General features: G+C 36.3%; 1 pseudogene; it reads right to left on the bottom strand.

The window, feature by feature from the left end:
* Window positions 1–1708: 1708 nt before the first annotated feature.
* The window catches only part of LOC109405374 (pyrokinin-1 receptor-like), a 75375-nt pseudogene continuing 58714 nt past the window's right edge, over window positions 1709–18369 (bottom strand).

Raw genomic sequence — 18369 nt, 5'->3', positions numbered from 1 at the left:
AGTAGCGACAAGATGTGATTTCTAATATCATCTTTCGTTACGACACCTGTCTGTGGCCAAGTGTCAAACAAAGATTTCGTTCAGTGAAAAGCATATCAACTCCCAAGTGCATTAGGATTGAAGAATTAGTTATTGATATCACGAGTGTAGAATTAGCGAGATGTTATAATACACATAAATAAAAAAAAATATTGATATCACCGTCATCATAGAAATCTTGAAAGGAGTCCAAAACACAAATGTTCGTTATGAAAATTTATTCATTGCATTCTCAATGGAGAATGGAGTACAGTGAATACATTTTTATTGCAAACATTTATACTTTGAAAGAGAAAACTGCTTTCGAAATTTCAATGATAACGATGATATCAATGACGAATCCTTTAACTTTAAATCTCTCTATCGACAGACACATGAAGATGTGTGCGATTAGCTTTGCTGTACTAGACGAATCAATTCCAACAATCTAATTTCTGCCAGAAATTTTGTAATTCTTTTTCCAATAAATTCATAATATCGCATAGAACCTATCATCCAATACTAAACAACAGTTGCGTCTATTTTGCCAATCTTCTATCTCCATCAGTCGGTTTCCTGTTTGTGCGATAATCTTTTCTATTTTAACTGTTTTTTTTTTGTAATTTCTACACATACCTATTTTTGTTTGTAAAACAAATACTGATCACAGAAATTAAACAAGTTAACTATTGCCTTATAGCCTACGTGTGCCGCTGTATTTTCTGCACTGGTATCGAAGCTCGTTTTGAATCCCGCGCCGCCGTCGTCCTTCCGTAATTATTGTCTGCCTCAAAAACCGACGGTAAACTGTGGCATTTGCTGGTGGAAGCTTTTCGCCTTACTCCATATAGCTGCAGATGGGTGGCTCCAGTAGAGGGATAAATTCCTTCGCAAAGCTTTTGCCGGCGAGCTTTCCCAAGTTGGTTGCTATCCTCCTCGCCGATGGCGAAGCTTTCGATTGAAAATGGTTTGGTGTTAGTGAGCTTTTCGTCGTCGACAAGATTCGATGAAGGGGGGGAATTTGTGTCGCCTTGATAAGACGAAGAAAGCTTTAAGGATAAAGATGCATCCGAGTCAATTTCGACACGCGGAACGGATTCGGTGAAGTCCGAGTCAGATGAAAGACACACATTCCGCAAATGCGGGTACAGATCATATTTGCAGTCCAGTCTATTGGGGAAGTTTGGATCGGTCGAAGGACTTCTGGAAAGTTGAGACTCGATACAACGCTGCTCATCTTCAATGCTAGTGATGTCCATGCTGTCCGGAGGGGAATATTTAAAACGGGTGCTTTTTGTAAAACATTTTATTGGACACCATCTGTTATGTTTGGTGAAGCGTAGCGGGCGAAAGTTATTTCCATATCGAACCCAATTCGAAGGGCTTGGAATGCAGTCATTTTCGAAGGTCGTTAGGGTCCGATTCGTTCGAGTGTGGTCGGATGATGTCTTCTTGTGTAGACATAGACAGGATTGTTTACGATATGGATATGAACCCGGATCAGCTTCAGTAGCAGTTGTCAGTTTTGTGGTGTGATGCTCATTCGGTTGGAAACATTGTCGACGAATGTTGCACCCATGAGTACCGATTTGGCGTGCCTCAGGCGAAGAGTTTACTGCGGTTGGTGGTATTTTCCGGAACGATACAACCAGAGGACGCTTCAGTCGTACCAGATCAGTCTCTCGGTATCGGATCTGATTTTGGTTTGAGCAAGCTTCAATTGATGCAGCAGTGATTGCGGTTGTCTCATTGAACGCGCTAGTCTGCTGCAGCGGGTAAGCGGTTGTATAGCATACAGATGAGCACGTGTTTATCGATTGCGAGTTAATGGAACTTGAGCACAGTGAGACATTCCTAAAAAACATACGCTGTCTTAGTGGGTGACCAGAACGGCGGTATAAATAATTCGCTAATGTTTCCTACAGCGTTACCGTACCGGGAAAAAGAAAAGAAAGACACACATGATAGATTTCGACTCCATCCAATTGGGAATTTACGATTGAGCACACACAAGACGCATTTCACGCCAAATCGTTTTCGGGGCTGGCGCAACACTTTCTCTCAGATTCCAAAGAACATTTAATGGCCATGTTGAATTTGTCACAAAAAGTCACTTTGCATACTTTTTTTTCAAAAAATATCTTTTAGAAGAGTCAATTTTGATGACCGATTTTCTTTAAAAAAAATAGTAAACGAAAAGTAACAAATCCTGTGGAGGACTGTAATTTTTAAACATGACATAATCGGATGAATCCAAACGAAATGGACGATAGTAGCATCGTCGTTTGTAATTTTATAATGGAAATAGAAATCAAAGGCCTGGAAGCAAGTCAATTTTCAGAGAAGCAGTCACATAATGATCCAATATTATCACTCCCTCCGCGCGACAGACCTTAAATTTTCAAAAATGTCCTGTTGCGATCGAGGGCAAATATTCTCTTTCTTTTCAAGATAGATTAGAGATAGAAAAGGCGCGCATTGAAACATTGAATATGCGTATGAATTTGGCACATGTTTGGACATATTTATGAAGAGGGGGGGGGGGGGGGGGGCGGTGTTGGATTTACCTTTGAATCTTTATTTTGAAGATGTTCTAACAAATGAGCCTTTTTCTGTTAAAAGTCAAATTTTTAGCTATTTTTAACATTGTTCGCTTATCTCAATGATAAAACAAAATTTCTTCATCATTTTATCAGAATCAATTCAAATTTCAAATTAAATAGTTATTTTGGCAGAAATTCGTTAAAAATGTAATATACTTCTCCATGATGTCTGTTCCCATAGATACGAAAAAAAAACAATTCTTATGTTCTTCAAAGCTGTTCCACAAACCCATTGAATAAAACGAAATTCCAAAATTTGACGTATAGAAAGGAGTAAATAATTAGTTGCATTTTATTCAAAGCAAATCTTTCAAGCTCTAGATTCTAGAATTTTTGTCTGATTTTCTCCAATTTTTCCCCCAGAACTTTTTCCAAAAAAAAATACTTCTTTTTTCAGTATGCTTTGAATGAGCTCTGCCAGAAATTCTTCCAGAAGATTCACCTAAATTGAAATACTTGTCAAAAGCTATCTTTTTGAATTCTTACATTATCAGTAGTAGAACTTGTTTGATTCCACTAGTTCAAAATTACAAAATCAAAAAAAACTTCATTTCAGTTTACTTTCGCAAAACAAAATTATATAACCTGCCCTAAAATATTGAAAACTAGTAGGGCCGCACAAATAATTTAATTTAGTTCCTCTACTTATTCTTATCTTCTGGACAGATAAGTAGGCCTGTTGTGTTTGCAACTTCCACACTTTTTCGGTAGAGTATTCGACTATGAAGAAACGTGTAAGTCGTATACTAAACGGGCCTATCTGAAAGAAGCACAAGTAGGAAAATTGAAGAGAAATTACATGTTCTGGCTATTTTTCGTTTTAGTATATCATTTGCTAAAATGAAAGTGAAGTGAAGTTATTTTCAAATTTTTACAGTTTTTCAAAAAATAATTATAATGACAAATACGATTCAACAATACACGCTTCAAAGGGTTTCCCATGCATTTTTTTCCGAAAAAAAAACTAGCTAATGATTATCCTTTGAATTTTACAAATATCCTCAGGAAATATACGTGAAAATATTAAGCCATTTAGGTTTGAAATTCTCCAGGCACTTCTTTTCAACTTTTGTCAAAAAAATCTTCCAATACAGGTCGGACTCGATTATCCGGGTGACTCCAAAATTATTTCACCCCGGATAATCGAATCACCCGGAAAATCGAGCCATGCTTATTTTCTTTTATTTTTGATGTTCTTCAATCAAAAACTGTTCGTTAAACATAGAAACTAACATACATAACGTTGTAGTGCCTAAACTTAACGTCTAGTATTATTACAACCATGTTTTTTGAAAATGAAATTTTAGCTGAAAAATTTGAAAAAATAAAAACAATTTTTAAATAGGCTAAATCCTACTTACAGGTGTTGTATTAGATGTTTATCACATTTTTTGACATATTGTAATCTAAAAATTTGTAAACAAAGCAAAAACAAACTTTTCCCCGGATAATCGAGCCATTTTTCCCGGATAATCGAGCCCCGGATAATCGGGCCCCCGGTTAATTGAACCCCCGGATAATCGAGTCCGACCTGTACAGATAAAACTCCAAAAGTAACACTAGACTTTCCATCTAAATTCCTTTTCCGCCAGATATGACGTACCCGTTTTTCAAAAACTCTTTACGAATAACTTCTACCTCAATTATGAATTGATAGTCCTAATAAGGAAGAGTTTTCTAATTCTTGATAGTTCTAAATTTTTCAATAATTCCTTAAAAATTTGAATTATTGGATTGGTTAATTGAATCCGGATTTTACAAATTAACACTGCCATGCTATGAATAAATTATACCATCTACTGTTCTCCAACACAGTGGGAACGGTATTGTTCTACTATAATATCTCAGCCGTTTTTAATTCAATTTGCAATATTTATGAACTAATCAATTTTCCCAGCCTTCTAGATGAATAGGTATAACATGTTTGAAATATAAATTGGACCAAAGATGCAAGTTCTTAAAAAACGCAGTTTATCTAGAGTAACAGCAAATGTAAAGTAGTTTTCTCACATATTTTGATGTCGAATTACCCTTAATAATGAAATGAAAATACTGCATAGCAATATCTGGAGATGTTCAATCTCAAAACTATAAAATCTGCACAAAATTCCATACATATAATACAGGATATTTGTATTTTCTGTTTGAACTTAACATTCATCGCACCAACTTCTTTGTTTTGTTTTTCAAAAATAATCACGTGTACATGACAATAACTTTTCACGATAATAAAGAGAACTTTAATTCCTGAAACCTACAAAATCTTCACAAAGTTATGAATAATACACGAAGTTTGTATTGTCGGTTTGAACTTATCATTCATCGCGTGTGCTATATTGCTTGAAAATAATCACGTACGCGTGAGAATAACTATTCAGAGCGATTGTGAGAAGCATAGATTTAAATACTACAAAATCTTCATAAAATTACGTATAATACAGTTGCATTTTCAGTTCGAACTTCACGATCATCGCGACAACCTTTGTTTTCACATGGACACGAATACTTTTCCAGAGCGATAAGGAGAAGTTTGAAAACTTAAAACTGTGGAGCGGACCTGATGTGATGTTTAAAGCACGAGACTATCACGCCGAGGACCTGGGATTGAATCCCATTCCCGACAAACTCGCAAAATGTGAGTTCACCTTTCGGAAGGGAAGTGAAGTATGGGTCCCGAGGTTAGAAAACTTGGACTATGGAATCTTCACAAAATTTTTTGTTCAAAATCAGTATTTATTATGACAACCTATTTGTTTTATTGCTTGACGATAACCAAGAGTATATGAGAATTATTTTCCAGAATGATTGTGAGAAGATTGAATAAATAGAACTTCAATATATTCTCAAAGCACGCAAAAATTTTTTTGGTGAAAGCGCAATGTTCAAAGCGTCATCCTATTTGTTGGATTAATATGCCAGTAAAATTTAGCAGTAAAATTGTGAAAAATATACAGTTTAGAACTACATTTTTTTTTATTAAAATTCTATAATACAAGAATATTGTTATTTTGTTCAGCAATTATTTCGAACAGTGTTCGAAAAAATTCAGCACAATGATGTTCAATTTGTGTGAAAACGAGCACAAATAAACAAACACAGTTACCCATAGACACGAGGCCGAGAATGAACATGACAAAGAGAGACGAGACAATGAAAGCGGCGTCTTGTGGTGTCATCCACTGTAATTGAAGTTCAGTTCAGCTGAACTTCAGCTCGATGATTTCGAATATGAATTGAAATTGATTTATTATGGTTTAGGCATACAAATACCGATATGTTACCTTAATTCAATGCATTATAGTTACTTTTGGTGCGTGATGCAAAACAACTGAATTTTTTGCTTCTGCATCGTGCTTAATTAAAAATAATCAGTTGAAATTGGAAATACTGACTTTGAGTATCAGTAGGTGATTGAAGTTCAGCAGACAGCGGTCAAAAGAATTTCTAAAGCATACATTTCTGAGAATGCCGCTCGGGTTGTCAAGACGACTATCAAAACAAAAACAAATCAACGACGCTGGCGCCGCTGGGCGTCGGTGCAGACGACCGTATTTTGACAATTGTCGTCACTGATTTCGAACATTGTGAATTTTTCATGATTTTTTTCGGGAAATTCTATTGGTAATAATTTGTAAATATTTTTTCTAATTTTTCATAAATTGCTTTGGTTATTTCCATAAAAATCACTCAAACCTTCGAAGGAATCCCCTTCGGCCTTTTTTTAATTTTTTGTGAATTTCTCCAGCAATGCATTTAAAATTTGTTAGTCAATTTTTTTGTAAATTTTCAAAAAGATATTTACAATTTTTGTCGGCAATTCTTTCGTATAAGGAATTTCATTGTTAATTTCATAAGATATTGCTTCGGCTATTTATTTGTAAATTCCTTTGGCAAAGAAATTAGAATTTTTTTCTGTAGTTCAATTGGAATTTGTCCAGCCTTATCCTTGAGAATTTTATTTTTTTGGAAATTTTTGTGTGAAAAACAAGCAAAGGAGAATGGTTTCAACAAGGATTGAAAAGACATTCCTGAAGCAAGGGCGTTCCAAAGTTTGTCTCAAAAGAAAATTTGGAAAGAATTCCCAAAAAAAAAATGGCTCATCGATTTAAAAAGTACCCTCTGAATGATGTCACAAATACAATGGCAGAAAAATTTCTACAGGAATTGCTGAAGGTCTCCTCAAAGAAATTGCTGCAGGTGAAAGAACTTTCAAAGAAGGAATTTCCGAAGCAATTTCTAATAGAAAATGTTAAAGAATTTTTCAAAGAAATTCCTGAAAAACCTTAAAGATATTGATGCCTGAGAAATTTACAGAGACAAAAAAAACTATACCGTCTTCAACCAGAGGTTGTACAGACTGAACGATCACTAACATTAGACAACGGACATTACACGAAACACCCAGTGCAGTGGTCCAGTGGAGAATTTTCCGTTTGACGAAAAGTTTTCACCGACTTGAGCGGGAATCGAACCCACACTCCGAGGCTTACGAAACGGCCAGATGACTGACGCCCCTAACCGCACGGCCACGAAGCCCACAAATTAAAGATGAAATTCCTCAAAAAAGTTTGGAAGCAATTTCGAAAGGAATTGCCAAGGATTTTCTCAAGAAAATTCGCGTAAAATTTTCCAAAAGCATTACTGAAGAATTCACGAAGAAATTATACAAAGAATTAAAGGAATGGTAGAAGAAATTCACGAAAAAGAAATTGTGAATTCTTTCTGTATAGATTTTTAGGAATATAACCAAAAGATTCTTCAAAAAAATTGCCGACAAAATTTCGAAAGTCATTGATGTGAATATTCTCAAAACATTTTTTAAGCAATGCTCTCAAGATTTTGTACATTTAAATCGAATAAATAATTTCATTCGATTCGATTCACTATGGATTTGGAGTATGACAGTTCAAAACTTAGTTGTTTAAAAAATAGTGTATTACTCTTGGTTCTAGCTTCGCGAAAGCTAAATCAAAAAAGCTCAAATTTGTATTTTGGCTCATTTCCAATGAAACGCACAGAAAAGGACCAAAAACAAGGAAGGTGACAAATTTCTTGTCAGCTTTGAAGAGGTATTATATTTTACAAATGAATATTAAGTTTATGTGAATATAGTAAGGGCCCTGTTAGAACTTAAAATAAACTGTTCTTAAGCTCTGTGGAGCGATAGTATTTACTAAAATGGTGGTTAAAAGTATGGCCAAAATATGTTCAACATAATCAGTTGGGGACATATTTTGGCCCACCTGTCAGATAAAGACAGAAAACATTTGTGCCAACGTAATGTACTCTGAGAACAGATAAATAGAATACGTTGGGGCCTTGCGTGACCCGCGTAACTCAGGAATGGAGAAAAACCACATCTTGAAAATTTTACAGAATATACCTTATGTAATTTCCTTCCAAAAATATTTTGTTTTAGATTTTTTCCGGAATTCGAAAATAGTGTTTCCTAGGTTTCCGACTTTTCCAACCGATTTTCCTCAACAGTGAAAAATTTTGTGGAAAACGATTTTCATTTTGTTTTTTTTTTGCTGAGAAAATTTGCTTATGAATTCCCAAAAAAAAATATTGTGTCAACGATGCTTCGTTCTTGAGTTATGATTTTTCAAAGTAGGTGGTGTCTGTGGAAAATGTTGGTTTTCCACTGGAGTTTTCCGGAAAATTAGGCGGCCCTGTTTTTTTTTTGAATTTTGTTATTGTTCATATATATACGAACCCCACCTGTGGGAAAAATTTTATTGAATTCTAAGAACCTTAGTATCAATTTGTACGATAATAAAAAAAAATCCCCAAATTACATACCATTAAAATTACTTTATTTTAATGGCCTTCCCACTCATTACAATATGTGTGAAATGCCCAAATATTTAGAAAAATCACTAGATTTTCACACGCTTCAATTACGTAATTTATGCATGGTGACCGACGTCATGGAATAGTTAATTAATTCAGGTTTTGCGTTTTTTTTTATGGAACATCATACTACAACATTACTGGCGATTGCAACAAAATTTCTTCTTTTTTGAACGTTACGCAATGTTTAAACGTTCCCTGTCTCAAAACGCGAAAACAAAATTTTAATACCCACGTAGTTTTCACTTTATGTAAAGTTTTGCTGAGGTACCTTCATTTCATAATGCATTTGATGATATTAGCCAAAATAAAGTCGAGTGGTCCAAAATAGAAATCCGAGATCCTTCAGAAGTTTTGATATTTCTTGTATTTACTACAACAATTTTGATTTCTGTTTTGCTCTTTTCGTCAGAAAACATGTTGCAATACGTAATGTCTACTAAAATATTCCATGTTTTATAGTTGCAGCCTTTTTTTTTTTTTTTGCAGAATTGTTCATCCACTTCCTAAAGCGGTCCCTTCCTCACTTTAAGGACAGACTTGTTAGAATCCCAAAATGGCCGCCACAATGGCCGACTTTGGGACCTACTCACGATTTCGAGGGCACAAATCTCTTCATAAACAAAACCAGCGCACCTGATCTTCTTATTTTAAGCTTATTACAAGTGAGCAAGAACAGAATAATGAAATGCACTGTTGTTTGAAGCTTCCTTCTTAAGATTTGTGCGTCTAAAGTTCTGATGCACTGTTGTAGTGGGATTTTAAGACGTTTGTCCTTAATAGGTCAACAAAAAGTCGAAATTTTAGATTTTTTGATGCACTGTATGAAATGACAGCTGGTTGAACTTTCTTGTGAGAATGTTTTGGCTGCCTATTGTAGGGCAGTTCGACAAACCAAATGCAGACGAGTCGAACCACAAATTATATATTTCCTGTTGAGCTTTCGTAAGCTTTAGGAAACTTGTTGAACTCCTCTGCTGCCTAAATGTATATGTTAATAGAAATATCATATATCAATACATCCATTCCATAGAAAAACGATATAGTGCAACTACGATTACCGTGAAACTTGATTTTTTTTTTAATTTTCCAGAGACGAACCAGCCAAGGGCTGAAAGTCTCTCTAATAAAGACAAATCAATCAATTAATTAAATTTTCCCATACAAAACATTTTTTAAATTTGATTATATTTTGAATCCATATAAAATTATGGATACTAAAAACATCATGCATCACTCAAAAAAGCAATACAAGGCATAGTTATGTGGTGATTAACAATATTAGAGCAGCTAGTTTTAAAACATATGACTCTCTATATTCAAAAAAATATATCTCAATAACTAAAAAAAAACAGTTACGCCATATTTCCTGAATTTTCTGATGAAAATATAAAACCAGGGTATCCCTTTAGTCCCGAGACCATTAAAACGTGAAAAAACTAAAATACATAATAGATTTAGAAAAACCGTTACAAATATTTATTTCACTTTTTGTCCCACCACTCTTTGGCTAGTCGAGGGGGGGGGGGGGATAAATATAATAAAGCATTTAATCTGAAAAATTAAAAAACTCATTGGATTTGTTAATTTTTAGCATGATCCGATATTTTTTTATCTGCCCCCTCAAATTGCGAAATCCAGCCAAAAATTTTTGAAGGGGGGGGGGGGGGGAGACAAAAAGTCAAAATTAAATTTGTATCAGCCTTATTGATTTTTAAAACTGACAAGGGGTGATTTAACAAATCGTTCCCACACAAACTTCGAATTGATTTTTAAATAGGTTCACGAGCACCAAAAATCATTAAAATTTAGATTTCGGCCCAGTTTGGCGTGCAGATTCAGAATATGAAATTAACTCAGCATCGTTAAACAAGCCAATTGCATTTATTTGCACATTAATCACAATTTGGCCCCTTCAACGTATTTTTTTCTTAAAACTACAATTCAATAGCTTTCAAACAAAATAAAAGAGGTTTAAAATCGGTCATCTGGTTCGAAAGTTATGATTTTTTTATAAAAAAATAATATATAATATCTTGAATTTTAGGACCACCATATTTGAAAATAGGTCCCCCTGATGACGAAATAAAAAATACAAGTCTAATTATTTTCTATGAACTACCAACCCACCAAGTTTCACGATAATCGGAGTTGCTCTTTATCGTTTTTCAATGGAATGGTTGAATATCTAAAATTGATTTATATGCATTTTGTACATGGATTGCTTAGACTATTTATAAAAAAAGTATATAAAAGGATTTTAGAAAAAAGTCTATTTCTCCAGAATGGATAATTGAAATCAGAGAGAGTGCTGCTAACATTTGTCTGCGAAATGCGTCCCACAACCGAATTTTGGCCACACCGTCATTGGATATTGCAAGTTCAAAACTGAATTTAGTAGAATGACGGCAAACGGTAAACGTTAGAAGGACAAGCAAAGCTGGAAACTTTGATACTTACTCACCTTGAACGCCTCCCGGAACTTGTGGCTCATAATGTTATACAGGACGGGATTGATGCAAGTCGATACAAAGTAGAGAATGCCCGAGATGTGGGTGACAATCTCGAATGCCTTCCGTATTGCTTCATTGTTGTTCTGGTCTCCTCCGTAAACCGCAAAGAGCCGCTGAGCGTGGAAGGGAGCCCAGCAGAGGAAGAACGCTATCACCACGGCCACTGGAACGAGAGACGGGACGGGACGATTAATGGAGTGAACTTTTACGATTGTGGATAGTGAATTGTTTGATAATCAAGCATCCGTCATTAATTTTGAATGGGCTCGGCAGACGCTCCCTCGAAGAACATCGACAGAAACATGAATTTATAATGGCATTAATGGAGCAGTGATGGCAAAAGGTTGTTGTATGCGACGAGGGAGATATTTCTTCGAATTTTCTTGATTATGAATATGTATGTTTCATCTTGTGCAATATAAACCGCTTTCAATCATGAATTGATTGCTCAGACGTTGTTCTCCGGGATTCGATTGATGTTTTATCCGGGACTTAGCAAACGTGATGTTTGTTCTTTGAGACATTGCACTTAGTTTGCAATATGTATATTTATTTGGCATGAAATAATTATTTCGCTCGAAAATATTCAGTTTGTATTTACTCTTGTGACAGAGAAAAACCTCTTTTTCAAAATTTAATGCTGGAAAAATCCCAATAGCATTTGGCGTAAAGTTTCTAAGAGTTCCATTACAAATGACACAGACTAGAGTGTATTAATTACAAATGAATTACTCTTCTTAGCTTTGCGTACAACTTTCTGTCACGTGTCCTGTTCAACAGATCTGACGGAGCATGGTTTTCCGACGAAAGCAGTAAAGCTGATTCGTGCAGTACTGGATGAATCGGATTGCAAACGAAGTGTGTACCTCGTTTGAGGCCATATGATTGAATTGAAGTCAGAAAATGCACCTACAAATTTACTATTCTACTGAGGAGCGATTTGGGAGTCGAACACGCTCCTTGGTTTTTCGGACGAAATCGATCGTAGGGCAACGGAGGAAGCTTTTGCTTCTCTTGAGAGGGAGCCAGCAAGGATCGACGTAACAATAAACTTGAATAAGATGAAGTACATGGCTGCGGGTAGAGACAGAGGCAGGCCAAGTGATGTTTGTGATATGATAGTAATTGGCAGGGATGTACTAGATTCTAGTAACTAGAAGTTGTTGAAGAATGTAGGAAGTTTGCATCACTTGTGTTTGGACATATCTGAGGGAACCTACGAAGATGCTTCTCTGCTATAAGCATGTTTTGGGGAACCTACGAAGATGCCACTCTACTTCCCATAAGAAGTGCAAGTAGCCAACAAGGTACTTAAGTAGCTTGTATGTATCTCTCATGGGAACTACAAGCTATGTTATCAAAAATATGTAGATGCACGTTGGCATACATTTCAAGAAAAATGAATTATTCCCATAATTCTGTAAGCAATTTCATTTATTTATTTATTAATTTCTCTGAATTACTGAAATAAAAACAATTCATGTTGATACACATCGCAAAAGGTTGTATTAATCAATATAGTCGAATTATGCGACTGGCCGAAAACTAAACAACTTCTGTATCCCAGTTTCCAGCAAAATGGTTTATTTTAGACAGTTTATTCGTGAGTTATAAAACTTGAGAGATTGATGTCTGGTATGATTAAACAACGCTCCAATCTGTATTACCATTCATGCAGCCATCGCACCTATATTATAGCTACGCTTGAGCAATGATCCGGTTTCGCTTTGACAAACATTGGTAAGCGCCTCGCGATTCATCAATCATTATGTAAATTTACCCATAATTAATGCAAATGAATGGGAAATCTGCCAAAATAGTGCTGCTGCTAATCATATGCACAGGTTGCTCGATTGTTCGTGTCGGGAGCACTATAATGGCTGTATTGTCGGATTAAAGAATAATAATTTCAATTCTGGAAAACACGTCTGGTCTCTTGAACTGCGATCAAAACAAGAGACTTTTCTTTGGATACTGTGGTCCAACCATCATTGTGCAAATCTTCAATCAAACAGTCAATCATATGAAACACATCTTCTACTTCTTCTTGCCATGACGTCCCCGCTACTGAGGTAAAGCCTGTTCCTCGGCTCAATATTCTATGAACATTCCTCTACCAATGACCATTTTTCGTGTGTGTATATAATGTGACAGGCACGAAAATACTCTATGCCCAAGGAATTCAAGGAAACTTCCTTTACAAAGTGTTTCTGGGCCTATCGGGAATTGAACCCATCACCCTCAGCATGACCGTGCTGAATACCCACGCCTATAAAGCTGCGACTATATGAGCTGTGGCTATGGGCCCTATGGAACACACAGTCATTGTGGATCTTTTAAGTAGCAGCTTATCATCAAAGAATAATTTAAAGTTGTTTATTTGTAAAAGAACAATAGGTCAATACTTTGAAAGCCTACAAATCCATCTCGTTATTTTCGAGAAATCTTCAGAAAGAGTCATTATAGGAATCGTAAGAAACATTTCTTGAGAAATTTCGAAATCTTGAAAGGTGTCTATGATGGAATCTAGAAGGATTTTATTGTTGAATCCCGGGAGAAATTTTTGGGGGCAATCTTTGGAGCAACTCTGGATGAATGAGTTCTAGGGAAATCTCAAAAATAATTCCTGAAAAATAATGGAAGGAATCCCAGAAAAATCAAATGAGGAATTTCAAACAGAATTCGTAAAGGCTTCTCCTGTGAAATCCCGAAAAAAAATCTTTGGGTGAATCCTGGGGATTACATGAAGGAATCTGTGGAAAAATTCTCGGATAAACTTTTAGAGAAATCCTTTAAAAGATTCCAGATGGAATTCCTGGAAGGATTCCAGAAGAATTTCTAATGAGGTTCCGGGAAGATCTTAGGCAGAGACTTCTGACAGAGCCCCGGGGTAAACTCCCGAAAGAATCCTGAAAAGAATGTAGGGAATCATTCTAAGAGAAGTGCATGGATGAACCACGGGTGCAAATTCGGTAGAATTGTTGTATGATGCTTTTGGAGGAAAGCAGAGATGCTTTAATGCAGAAAACCTGGAAGAAAGTGCGGTCCGTGCACTTTTAGTCAAAAACTATAAATTTAAAGTATTTTTACACTGTTTTATGAAAACATGCAATGGTTGAATCTTATTCGACATAGTGTCAGTGTGATTTTTCTTGCTAATGGTTCTTTAACAAAATCGAAATGTTAGACACTTTTTGGTTTTTGATGTTTCTTGATGGTTGCTGATCCACTTTTCCACTTCCACTTTGTGCTTTCCAGAGACGAACCAGCCAAGGGCTGAAAGTCTCTTTAATAAAGATATTAATAATAATAATAATTATAATAATTGTCCTTCCTGCTCCGTTTCATATGCCTCTATTCTTTCTGTTCCGGAAACTGTCAACTCGCTTGCAAGTTAGTTCGTTGCCTCGTATTCCTTTGTAGCTGGGCTCGGTTTTCCAGTTCCACTAGTTGAAGACACTACCTGCTTATGATAAGGTTATCGATTCCGTGTACCGTCATTTCGAGCGAAATTGATCGACGTGAGGGACATTTTTATTACCGTCATGCGGGGTGTCATTGGGCCAAAGTGGGGTGACATTGGGCCACAATTCCGCACGTTTAGAATACGAGGGGAATGCATATTGTGTGCTAGACTACTAGAATACATAATTCTAAGATAGTTTGCATCCACCGTCGGATTCTATGTCTTATAATGAATCCGTGGGATCGATGGACCAATGTTACCCTCTAGGCCCAATGTCACCCCGAACGAAGGTAATCAAAGTAACGCTCCAAACATAAAACAATGTATCAAGCCTAACTTTACCAAACACCGTATCTAACTAAATCCATGAACGGAGAAAATCGAAGGAGAAGTTCGCTGTTCCCATAGCAACTCATACATTGGGCATTTCAGAAACGTGAAAATTCCGGGTATTTTTACACAAGTGTTGCAAGTAGTCCTTAACGAAATTCAGCGCCTTATGTGAAAATCTCTTTTTTTTTTTTACATATGTTTCATACGGTGTTTGGTAAAGTTAGGCTTGATATGTGAAAGGGCCATCTTCTGGCCCTGGGTTAAAGCCTGTATCCGCAATAATCGGGGCACAGAAGTACGTCAGTAGCTCTGTAATGGATCGGTAAAATTGGCAAAATAATTGACTGAGAACTCTTTGTTGTATGTTTATTATTTGTGCCAAATTTCATAAAAATCGATGCATTACTTTTAACTGTGGATGAAAAACAAACAGACGTGGTTTTAAGCATTTTGTACAATCATGGTCAATTTTCATTCGCATACTAGATGTTTCTTTTACGCTACAGTTCAAAGTTCTGTGATGATAATTATGAAATTTCGTTAGCCGTTATAATACTTATAGAGACACTTTCTTGCAAAATTTCATCAACTTTGATCAATTGGCTTGAAAGCTACTGGTGTTGATAGGGGTGAGTGTTAGTGAAAATTTTTCGTGTTTTTCATGTGCGATTTTTGCCTATCCATAACTTTTGAATTTCTCTGCCAGTTTTCATGAAATTTTCACAGAAGCTAGTTGATTATGTGAATATTATGCCTGCAAAATTTGATGATTATTGGTATAGTACTTTCAATAGTACAATCGAAACATTGAAGGGTGCTGACTAATTGCTGTGTGAGAGGCTAAAATCACGTTCAGTCCCAATACATGTTTTGACTATAAAATTGTTGATAGTGCATCGATTTTTCTGAAATTTTGCCTATGCAACAAATGTAGATAAAGAGGTGTGTGTTCAAAATTTCAGCCCTTTCCTTTGCCAAATTCAAAAGTTACAGCGCTGACAAGCAAAACTAGGGACTGTACAAAATTCAATGGCGCACATTTTACTCTTTCGTTCCTACAACAAAAAGTACTGCACCAATTCACATGAAATTTTGTAGGTGAAATGAACACATCTTAAGATGTTATTAGACAAAATTTGAGCAATTTTAATATATCTATTGCAGAGTTACAGCAGCATTTCTGTGTCCCGATTATTGCGGATACAGGCTTTATTAAATAATGAATTTACATATTTTTAGCCAATTAGTCACATATTTCTGTATTGAGTTCAATATTTTTCCAAACTCATAAACACTTTCAAACTTATGCCACAGACAAACAGACGTAACACTCTTCGAAACGGCTTGGCACATGCATTTAACGATCAATTCAACTTTCATTTGACTTCCGCGATCCTTCCACCAGAGGCGCAAGTGCTCGATCGCTTTGACGTTTGCCAGTGTACACGTTGCTGAATGATGCAAACGAAATTTACTGGCGATTCGTCTAGTAGTGTGCGTGTTAGACAAACGTCAAATCAAAATTCGTTATGGCCGACCCGATTTCATCATCAGCAATTCTATAAACATTCAAATTTTTGCATAAAATTAAACTTTTCGGAAATAATCACATACATATTAAGTACGGAAATTGCATACTTTTAGGCGTATTCTTAGGATTTATCATACTTTAAATTTAAATAATTAGTAAAAGTTTTGCATAGCTCTTCGCATTCTAGGCTTCTTAATTCAGGTAGAAAAATATTTTCAGCACTTACAAAGGCATTTCACTGACTGATCAAATTCACCCTGTAGTAGATAAAAGTACCTTGGTAACATATAAAATGAAGCGAGCGATTCGCGTCGGCGTATACATTCAAAATGAACCACCGAAACGATGGCGAAAGGCAATTGGACAGAAGTGAGTGGCAAAACGTATCGGTGCTTCTACGAGCCATCCCGAGCAGTTGCCCTCCCTACTTTTGATTCGCTTCGTCGTTCCCGTGGCTTAGCGAGAGAGAGAAAGGAAGACCCGCACTCAAACGGATGCCGAACCGTCTCGAGCGCTTGCTCTACGTAGGCTATCGGAATACAACTCGACGAAGACTTTACTCTCTCCCAGCTTCTTGTAGTCGTAGAAGCACCGATACGTTTTGCCACTCACTTCTGTCCAATTGCCTTTCGCCATCGTTTCGGTGGTTCATTTTGAATGTATACACCGACGCGAATCGCTCGCTTCATTTTAAGCGGCACGACACACCCGAAAGTAAAATTTTTGATTTTTTATTTAAAATGATATTTATTATAATAAAATCAATGGGGCACGTTCGGTGTAGTACTAGATTTGTAGTAATGAGCTGAATTTTAGTATGGTGAGAAGGTCAATTCTCTGTTTCTGCAATGAAATGGTGCAAAAAGCGTGGGTATTATGATTCCTTGCCTAATTTGATGCAGTTTGAGCAAAACTATGGATAACTATGTTGTTTATGTTGCAAGAAATGGAAAAACAACAACACTATTGTCCAAAGTTTAAACAGTTTCAAACAGCATCAAATTAGGCAAGAATTCATAATACCCACGCTTTTTGCACCATTTCATTGCAAAAACAGAGAATTTACCTTCTCATCATACTAAAATTCAGCTCATAACTACAAATCTAGTACTTCACCGATCTGTCCTATTGCAGTAAAAGTTGTCAGATGAAAACCATGGTCGTTGTTTAAAGCATTGAGTTTAATCATATTGATGAATATTCAAAAGTAAGGAGCCGAAAACTGCAAAAAGTGATCAATTTCGCCCGAAATCACGGTACCTTTCTACGATGATAATGTTGAATGCTTTTGCTATTGCTCCCAGTTTTGTGATGATAGTATGAATTTACGTTGATCTTTCTCTTTCTCGAGGAATCGTCAGACCAGTCTACCGCCGCTATTTCAGTTTCCTTGAAGTTTTTCGATGCGTCTCATATGTTCAGCAATCCGTTCGTTCTCCATAATTCTGGACTGATGTTGGTTTTTTTTTCGCGTCGATTCCGGGGAGACTTATTTTCACCGCGATGCCACGATTGTTGACTCGTTGTTGCGTTATCTCGTACAAGTCGTCTTCATTCGAGAACAACTGCACCGCAAGTTCCTTACGCTCGCATTTCAGTTCGGTCAGCAGGTACGAACCGTTCCCTGAATTCAGTAACAAATTTTGAAAACGACGTATAATCAATGCTACACCATTGATTATAAGTCGTTTTCAAAATTTGTTACTGAATTCAGGGATTGACGGCATGCACCGTGCGGTGCGAAAAAAGCGTGTGCTTCACACAATCTCAAGTGCTTGTCTCCCGTTTTGCCGAGAGACAAGAGACGTATGAGTGAGAGCTTTCGCAATTGTACGAGAGACAAACCGCAGCACTAGCTCTACGGCGCAGGGAGTAATGCTCACGGTGCTGCTTGGGACATGTCACCAAACAGAAAAAAAACACTTAATAAATTAATTGAAGAGTTGGTGTTTTCGGCAAAGTTGTTAAGCTTGCCAAGGGATGATAAGTGATAGGTCGTTTGATTAGAAATTTTACCAATCATGCGTAGTATCAAGCAAAGTGCAAAGAGAA

Source organism: Aedes albopictus, chromosome 1, assembly GCF_035046485.1.
Source record: "Aedes albopictus strain Foshan chromosome 1, AalbF5, whole genome shotgun sequence".
Lineage (NCBI taxonomy): Eukaryota > Metazoa > Arthropoda > Insecta > Diptera > Culicidae > Aedes > Aedes albopictus.
The sequence above is the reverse complement of the archived record's forward strand: the minus strand, read 5'-3'. Positions and strand labels throughout refer to the sequence as shown.